Consider the following 7,819-nt stretch of genomic DNA (forward strand, 5'->3'; position numbering starts at 1 on the left):
TAACACCCAATCTAAACCTCCCCCGGTGCAACTTGAGGCTGTTTCCTCTCATCCTATTGCTTTTTCCCTGGGGGAAGAGACCGACCCCCACCTGCCTACAACCTCCTTTCAGGCAGCTGTAGAAGGCGATAAGGAACCTTTATTCCCACGGGTCCCTATTAATCTTCTGCGCATTAAATAGGACCTCACTTCCCAAGGTGCCCTACTAATTAACAGCCGTGCTCATGCGGCGAGGCACAATGCAGCACGCCAGCTCTGCTCTCCAGCAGCGAGCCCTTGCTCCCTTCTCTCCCCGTATGTGCTCCACCTGGCACTGCACAAGCCAGTAGAAGACCATGTGTCTTCTCACAGAACAAAACTCCCAGGAACAGCCTGGAGTTTGCCCCAAGAAGGCAAAGGTGGGGTCAAAGCACTGCCTGAAATCATTTCCTTTCATTCTGTCCTTCCAGATGCTGCTAAATGGGCTGTTTGGAAATTCTCAGTCAAGTGAGGATTTAAACAGGGTTTGGGGTTGGGTTGGGTTTTTTGTCTTCTATTATTATTAAAGAAAACAACCGGTTTCCTTCTTTTTTATTATTCCCCATCTGATATTTTGGAATTAATCAGGAAGACATTTCCTTCGCTATGTTTTTTCTTTTGTTTGTGTCTTTCTTTTGTAGGTACGAGAGCGAACAAGACAACCAGAGAAGTCCTTTTCCGTCTTTAAAAATCCACAGATTCACTTAGTGATAATATTACTGTCAGCTTCAGGGTGGGCAAGATTTTCAACTTGGGAACCTGTTTTTCCATGGATAAGCCCCCTTTTGCTGGCATAAATCAGTGCAGTGACGTAGGGTACATCACCTGCACCGCGGACACGGTCACACCACAGGCAAGCAGCTGCGGCACTGCAGGACAGGGGGCTGTACCTGGTTCTGCTGCCAATCACCCACACTGGTTTAGAGAATTCCTCTTTTCTCTCAACAGCCTTTCTAAAAAAATAAAATAACAGCATTCCTGTCTTCAGTAAAGTGTACAGAGTAAAAAATGCACTAGGTTAAGACCAAGGTATTATTATAATGATAATTTATGTTCCTTGACTACCTGGCCAATACTTTTTCTCTGGAAGTCTGGTGACAGCAACAGCATGTGGTACTTCTTGCCAGGGAGAAGGGTGATCTGGAGAATAACCCCTATGCTGGAGTTTAACACACTCTTTTCCTGTTACGACTCTCCCATTTGAACCCAGCAAAGGAGCTACGCTGGATATAGCATTCTGTTGACTCCTAATGTTATTGGAAGATGCTTTCTTTTCATCTTTAACCCTCCTGATCATTACTATTTCAATGATTCCTTTAGCCTCCCTTATCAGACACCTGCATGTTCTAACTTCTAATTTATATTCATTGCTATTACCTTCCTTTATTTTTCTGGGTACAATGTTGACTGGTTTGGAGGTTTTATTTTATTTCCTTTTTCCCTTCTCTGCTGAATGATAAAAATTTTGCTCAGTAGTTTTTCCTGTTAGGGAAAACGGCTTTTTGTAACACCCCATGGAGGACCCATAAAAAGGAAGCACACGCCAGTGCTTTGACTCATCTAAAATCAGCTGCATCCTTCAAGTCCTCTCAGGCAGACTTGACTTCAGTAACGTTAAAGCAGAGCAGCCATGGCACACCACAGAAGTGACCAGCACTTCAGAAGACTGCCACAAACATTCTCCTCCAACTTTTTCTGGTCCATATGAAACCAGCCTGGATCTCACCTTGCCAATCACTTCACTACAAGGGCCCAGTCGTACACATTCTTGTTCATCTGAGGTACCCCACAAGAGTCAGGGCACCTTCCTGCCTGATGAGCAAGGACTCAGGCACGGAAGAGTTCATTTGTTGGATCAAAACGTTCATCTGCATCCTTCAAGTCTTCTCAGAGATATCTCTGAGAAAGGCTTTAATGGTGGCATCTGTGACCTTCCTAATGTTAAAGCAGCCACAGTACACCATAAAATAGATGGATTTATTTGTTGCCCTCCATCAGTCCAAATCAATCCTCCTGCATCTGAAAATAGTATTGTGAGCTTTTCACGGAGGCTATGAGAGTGGCTGCTCAGATGCTGAAAGGGATACTGTCGAAGCTTACTCATTTCAAGGACTTTCAAGCATAAAGGTGGAAACCTTCAGGCAGGACTAGACACAGCGTAGGTGTCCACAGGGGTGCCAGAGCCCAATGGCAGCAAGAGTCAGACACTCCTGCTGTGTCCCATGCACAAAGAATAAGACAGAAGGACATGGTTTAGCGTTTTGTTCCTGAAGACACAGAACCTGCGAAGCACCCTCAGCCTGGGTTCCTGCTGGGAGAGATGCTGTGCAAATGAACGGGGGGAACTGCTGGCCCAGGCAAGAGCTGACTGTGCCTCACCCCACTTCAACGTACAGCATCAAATCTGTCTCCATGGGAGCTATAATAAGGGCAGAACTTATCTGTGCCATTTCAAACCAAAAAGGGGGGAAAAAAAGTCAAAGCAAACAACAACCATCACAACAACATGATTCCGAGCAAGCGGAGCCTGAGCAGATGGCTGAGCAAATGCCCTGCCGTCACCCCACGCCAGCCCTTTGCTCCACGTGCTCCAAGCTCGGACGCAGCCCTGACCCTGCTGCTCTGCCCCAGCCAACAGCAGCTCTGGTGCGTGTGGCTGTGAGCTGTGCCACCCTAACGCAGATGCTGAGCAGCAGCCACCAACGCCACCTCGGCTCGGGTGTGCGGCCAAACCTGACTCTCGCCCAGCCAGAGATGGGAAGGCACATGCCGAGGCAGAGGGAGGGAGGCAGAGGGTGCGTGGGGATGCAGCCAGGAAGGGGTGCGTGTGTTAGTGGGACCACGCAGGCCTGATTTTTGGAGGTGTTGAGCCTACGCAGAGCTCGCAGACTTGAAACAATACTGTGAGTGTGATTACCTTTACAGACAGAGGAGATGAGGGCAGGGTAGAGTAGGTGGGGATGACATACGCTGAAGGCAAGGCACTGAACTCATGCCTCGGCTCTGTGAAATACAGACCAGGGATCTTGGGAGCAAAGGGGAGAACACAGAAGAAAATGCTCTCCAGTTCTAGGTCCAGATCCAACCCCTGCTGCACCAGACTCTGTAAAACCATGGCTCTGTAAAACCCAGGTCACCTGCGAATAAGCAAACCCTCCTGTCTGCATCAGGACACAGGAAAAACACCCCAGCAGCACCAGGGCAGGAGGTCAGCAAGTGGCTTGTCACCATTATCTTCCCAGTGCAGTGTGGAGAAAGGACTCGGGTGGGCTGTCACCGCACCCTGGCACCACTGTGCCCTGTGCTCAAGGGATGACTCTCGCCCTCAAGAGCAGCTGCCACCCCACCACCCATCCCCACCAGCGCATGAACCACTGGACGAGTTCACTTCCAGCTATTTTCTCTAATTGTTCCCCTAATCACATAAAATTGTCAAAGTTCAATTTGTCTTCTTACAGAGTAATTTGCTTTCCGCCATGCATTGCTGGCTGTGTCTCACCGTTACCCACGTGTCTGCAGCCACTCGAATACATTAGGGTTGAGGAGAGGCCCAAATTAGATTATTTATTCTAATAAAAATAAGTCTAATGGAATTACACCACAAGACCAGATTAAAGTCAGATGCTTTGAAAATACTGGTTTGAGTTTCGTGTTAGCTGAGAGAAGGAGCATGTGTCTCATCCCTCTCCCATCTCCTGACCCCACACATTAAGGCTTCTGTGGGAGGTAATCCACCCTCTGCACCAGCTGAGGCGAAGGTTAGATCATGCTGACAAGCACCAACTTTTTCGGAAAAAAAAGACAGCCCCAGGACAAGATGCACCAGGGAGAACAGGGAACCCCAGAAAACAGAAGTGCACAGAGATGAAATGTGAAACCCATGAAGCACTTCACCCCTCTTCCCCATAAACTGCGCCACAACAAAGATCCTCACAACTAAACGCAGCCCGCCCAGCTAAATACCAACAGGTGCTTGTGCCCACATGGCAGCAACCTCACAGCTGCAGCTGGCTCTAAGCTAATTGTGTATTTTACCTTTCCTAGGACTTTATGCCTACACGCGGGCAGCAAGCAGGAGCAGAAAACATGCTGGTGTTCAGTCCTCTGGAGACCTGAAGGAATTGCTCTGCTTTCCCATCCTAGGTGTAATTCATGCATGGTGACAAATGATGCCACACAGGTTTTTTTCCTACATCAGAGCAGAGGAAGAATGAGATGACCAGAGAGCTGAGGGCAAGTGCAGGCCTGAAGGTAGAAGGTAGAAGTTGCCAAGTAGGTTGAAAATTTTGGGAGTCAGTGCAGGGCAGGCAGAAAGGGTCCCCCAGCTCCTCAGCATCCTTGTAGTCAGCGTTCAGTTTCCTAGAGGAATCAACTGGGTTTCCAAAGAGATGCCTATACCATTTAATTTGGTGTATTGCTCTTAGACCTGGACATTTTTTTGAGAGACTACCTGCAGGATGAAGCACAGGAATGACAACATTAGGACAGAGGACGGCCTCTAACTTGGCACTCATCGTCTTTTTCAGCAAATGGGCTAGGGAAGCCATAAGAGGATAATTAATTAGTAGCCTTCCCATGAGGAGCTTAGCGATCATCATGCCCTGACACAGGAGGCTCTATCGACTTGGCACACTGTCACCCCAGATGTTTACCTGCAGAATTCTCAGTATTTATACCAAAGTGCACTGCAGTCCTTGTGCTAGATCCCCAGGCAGCTTAAATCAGTGTGGCTCCTCAATGAAATTACTGAGATTACTTCCATTTACACGACATCTGCATCTATGAACCAACCCAAGCATGGGGCAATCCTACGGCGCTTCTCCGCTTCTGTACACCAGCAAGTGTTGGAGGGATGGCACTCCGCTGCTTTTCACTCAAATGACAGCCTTGGTTTCAAACACAAACCCACAAATATTTCCATACTGTGCAGTGTGACAGTTGGATTTGCAAGGCAGTATGTTGCCTCCTCACACCTTCTTGGCATATGCTCCATACCTTTCACTTGCTGCTCCTACAGCGTGGGAGATAGTAGGCGGCACGGCCAGTCCCCACGGAGGACACCATGGTCCTCATCTCAAGGTGCTCAGCTCCTTCCTCCATCCCAGTGCACCACAGCACCAGGATCTGGATTCCCCCTTGTCCTCCACACACCCCCAGGCACTGCCTCCTGCTGTCTCCAGCCCAGGAGCCGAGGAGTGTGGAAAGCAGGAGAGACCTGAGGTGTCCTCAAAGGAGAGGCAGGGAATTCCCACCTCCTCCTCTTCAGCACCCCTGTCACCACAGGCTGCTGAGTCCTCTGTCCCACGTCAAGCTCTATCTCCCTTGCATTCATCTGGCAGCCCCTTCCACCAGGTCCAAACAGACAGTTCTCACCCAAAGGACTTAGACCCACGCTGGCAGGCACTCTTACCTGGAGGAGTACCTTGCTCAGATTTCCTGCCTCAGATTTCCTGGAGCTGGGACTACTTGGAAAAGGGGAGCAAACGTGGAAAACTCGAGGTGTGCCAGCTGGCTCCAGAGGACAGGGAGGAAGAAGGAGGTGGGAGGATGGGGAGGAGGAGGTGGGGGACAACCACTGATGGCACTCACAGGAACACAGTTGGTGCAGAGGAGCTGCATGTACGATTTGGAGACTTCCTAGAGGGCTTTAATGAGCCAGCAAGCGCAGTCAGTGCACTCGCTCCTCTCACTTTTAAATCAGTGTTTATAAAGTCCTGGGGAAATGAAACTATTTATGTCTATCCCCAGTAGGGGACTGTTTAAGGAAATAAGATAAACATACCTTAGTGTGTAAGTGCTTATTATTTAAGCAAATACACAGGTTCACTCTTTGTTTGTTTTTCAACGGCATTACTGGACAGCATTGACGGTGCCAAGGTCAGGCTGGGAGAGCAGAAAAGGAGCAGTGAAGATCTTTTCAGAGGAGGGGAAGGCTGCTGCTCCTCCTTGCACATCACAGGAGATCCCCCTCCCGGTGGGAACACCGCGGGAAGCCAAGCCAGGCCCCCGGGTCCCCACTGCCTGGGAGTAAGGATGGGTGCACCTGCGGGCTCCCGAGCATTGGTCTTCCCCAAAGAAGCGGCAGGGCACAGAGCGCTGCAAATCCCGAGCTGCTTTCCCCGGAGACCTGCCTCAGCCGGGCTACCCACCCTCCGCCACTACAATGACAAAATCCAAGCAATCTCCTAAAACCCCCTACCTTGCCTTTGCTATCCCAAGCAAAGATAGTCAACTGCCATAACACACGACAGAGAAAATAATTCTCCTTCGAGAAGCACAGGGAAATATTCCCATTAAAAGTATTTTATTTTTAAAAAGAAATGAAGTCATAATGACATCACACACTTCAAAGCATGGTCCAAGCCAACCACCACTGCTGCCTGGGAGCTTAAAGCTGGCAAACCAGTACCTAGCGCCTTCCTCGCCGCCCTGAAGCCGCAGAAACTTGCAGCTGTGTAATATTTTAATTACTCACCCTTCTATGAAGTTTCCTTGGGGGAGGTTTGTTTTGGAGCTAGGAAAGCTGCCTCGGGGGGGTGAGGAAATGACACCAGGCTTTCACTCACAGACACAGCTCTGTCTCTCCTGGCGTCAGACCCACAGACTGGCCCCGCACCAAAGCACTCGGACGTGAGCCGGGCTCCCGCTAACTTTCCTCGGCTTCGGAGTAAGTCTGAGCGAGGCGGGCGCTCAGCATCACGGAAACCCTCAGCCACACGAGCTGGGGACAGACACAGCGCACGGGCACCTCGGCTGGATGTGACTGGGAAAGCCTTGCACTAGGGACCCTGGGCCACGCCAGTCGGAGCACGGAGCTGGCTGAACCCCCATAGCTCCGTTCCTGGAAAACACCTTCCTGCAGCGAAGTTTCCCACCCTGCCGAGCCCGACGAGCCTCTCTGCCTGGGAACTTTCTGTGTGCACCGGGCTCCTGCTCTGTCCCAGCCGCAAGGATGTTTCTTGCCCCTCCGGCGGGTCGTTACTGGTAATTTCAGCGGGTTGCTGGTAATTCCAGCCGGTTGCTGAATCCCGCCAGCTGAACAGGCGCAGCGGCACCGACCCCGGCAGGCTGGCAGCAAACCCCAGCAGTACAATCACATCGCACTCAGCCGGCGCCTGTGCAGCGTTTCCAACACCCCCCCACCACCACCTCCGCCGCCCCTTCGCGGGGACCCGCACGGCCGCGGCCCCGCAGCCCCCACGGCCGGGCACGGCACGCCGGGGTGCCGGCTCCGCACCGCCCGCCGCCGGCCCAGGCACGTCCCGCCCCGCAGCGCTACGGACAGCGCCGAACGAGGGGGACGGCAGCGCAGCCGCCACACCGGGGCGGCGGGGTCCGCTCCCCGCAGCCCGGGTCAGCAGCGCGGCCCGCGGCTCCCAGCACCGCCCGCCGAGGCGCGGGGGGCTGCGCTGCGGGACCGCCCGGGACCGCGCCGCCGCCGGAGCCCCCGCTCCGCCGAACCGCCCGGCCGGGCCAGGTACGCGCCGCCCCCCGCCCCGCCGTGGCCGCCTTACCGTTGCCGTGCCGGAGCCCCGCGGCGCACGGCGCGGCTGCCCGGGCGCGCCTCCTCATCGCGGCGGCGGGGCAGGACGGGGCCGCCCGGGCCGCTCTCGGTTGCGGTGCGGTGCGGAGCGGTGCCGTGCGGCGCGGGGCGGGGCGGGGGGGCCGCGCTCTCCGCCCGCCGCCCGCGGGGCTGCGGCGCTGCCTGCCGAGGCGCGGCGGCACCGCTGCCCCCGCCCTGCCGCTCCGCGACCGCGGGGAGCGCCCGCCTCCGTCCCGCCCCGCCCGGGGGCAGCGGGCT

The 7,819-nt window shown here is 53.4% G+C and overlaps 1 protein-coding gene across 5 annotated transcripts in view; it reads right to left on the reverse strand.

The window, feature by feature from the left end:
- The window catches only part of HTR4 (5-hydroxytryptamine receptor 4), a 150,146-nt gene extending 142,484 nt beyond the window's left edge, over window positions 1–7,662 (reverse strand). For 4 of the 5 annotated variants that reach the window (XM_080398102.1, XM_080398101.1, XM_080398098.1 and 1 more), the window contains exon 1: window positions 7,533–7,662. The gene's annotated coding sequence lies outside the window, so the exon portion shown is untranslated. The remainder of the gene's footprint in view (window positions 1–7,532) is intronic. The other variant, XM_080398099.1, reaches the window with a different exon arrangement.
- Window positions 7,663–7,819: the final 157 nt, after the last annotated feature.

The sequence above is a fragment of the Falco punctatus genome (genome assembly GCF_963210335.1).
Source record: "Falco punctatus genome assembly, chromosome: 8".
Lineage (NCBI taxonomy): Eukaryota > Metazoa > Chordata > Aves > Falconiformes > Falconidae > Falco > Falco punctatus.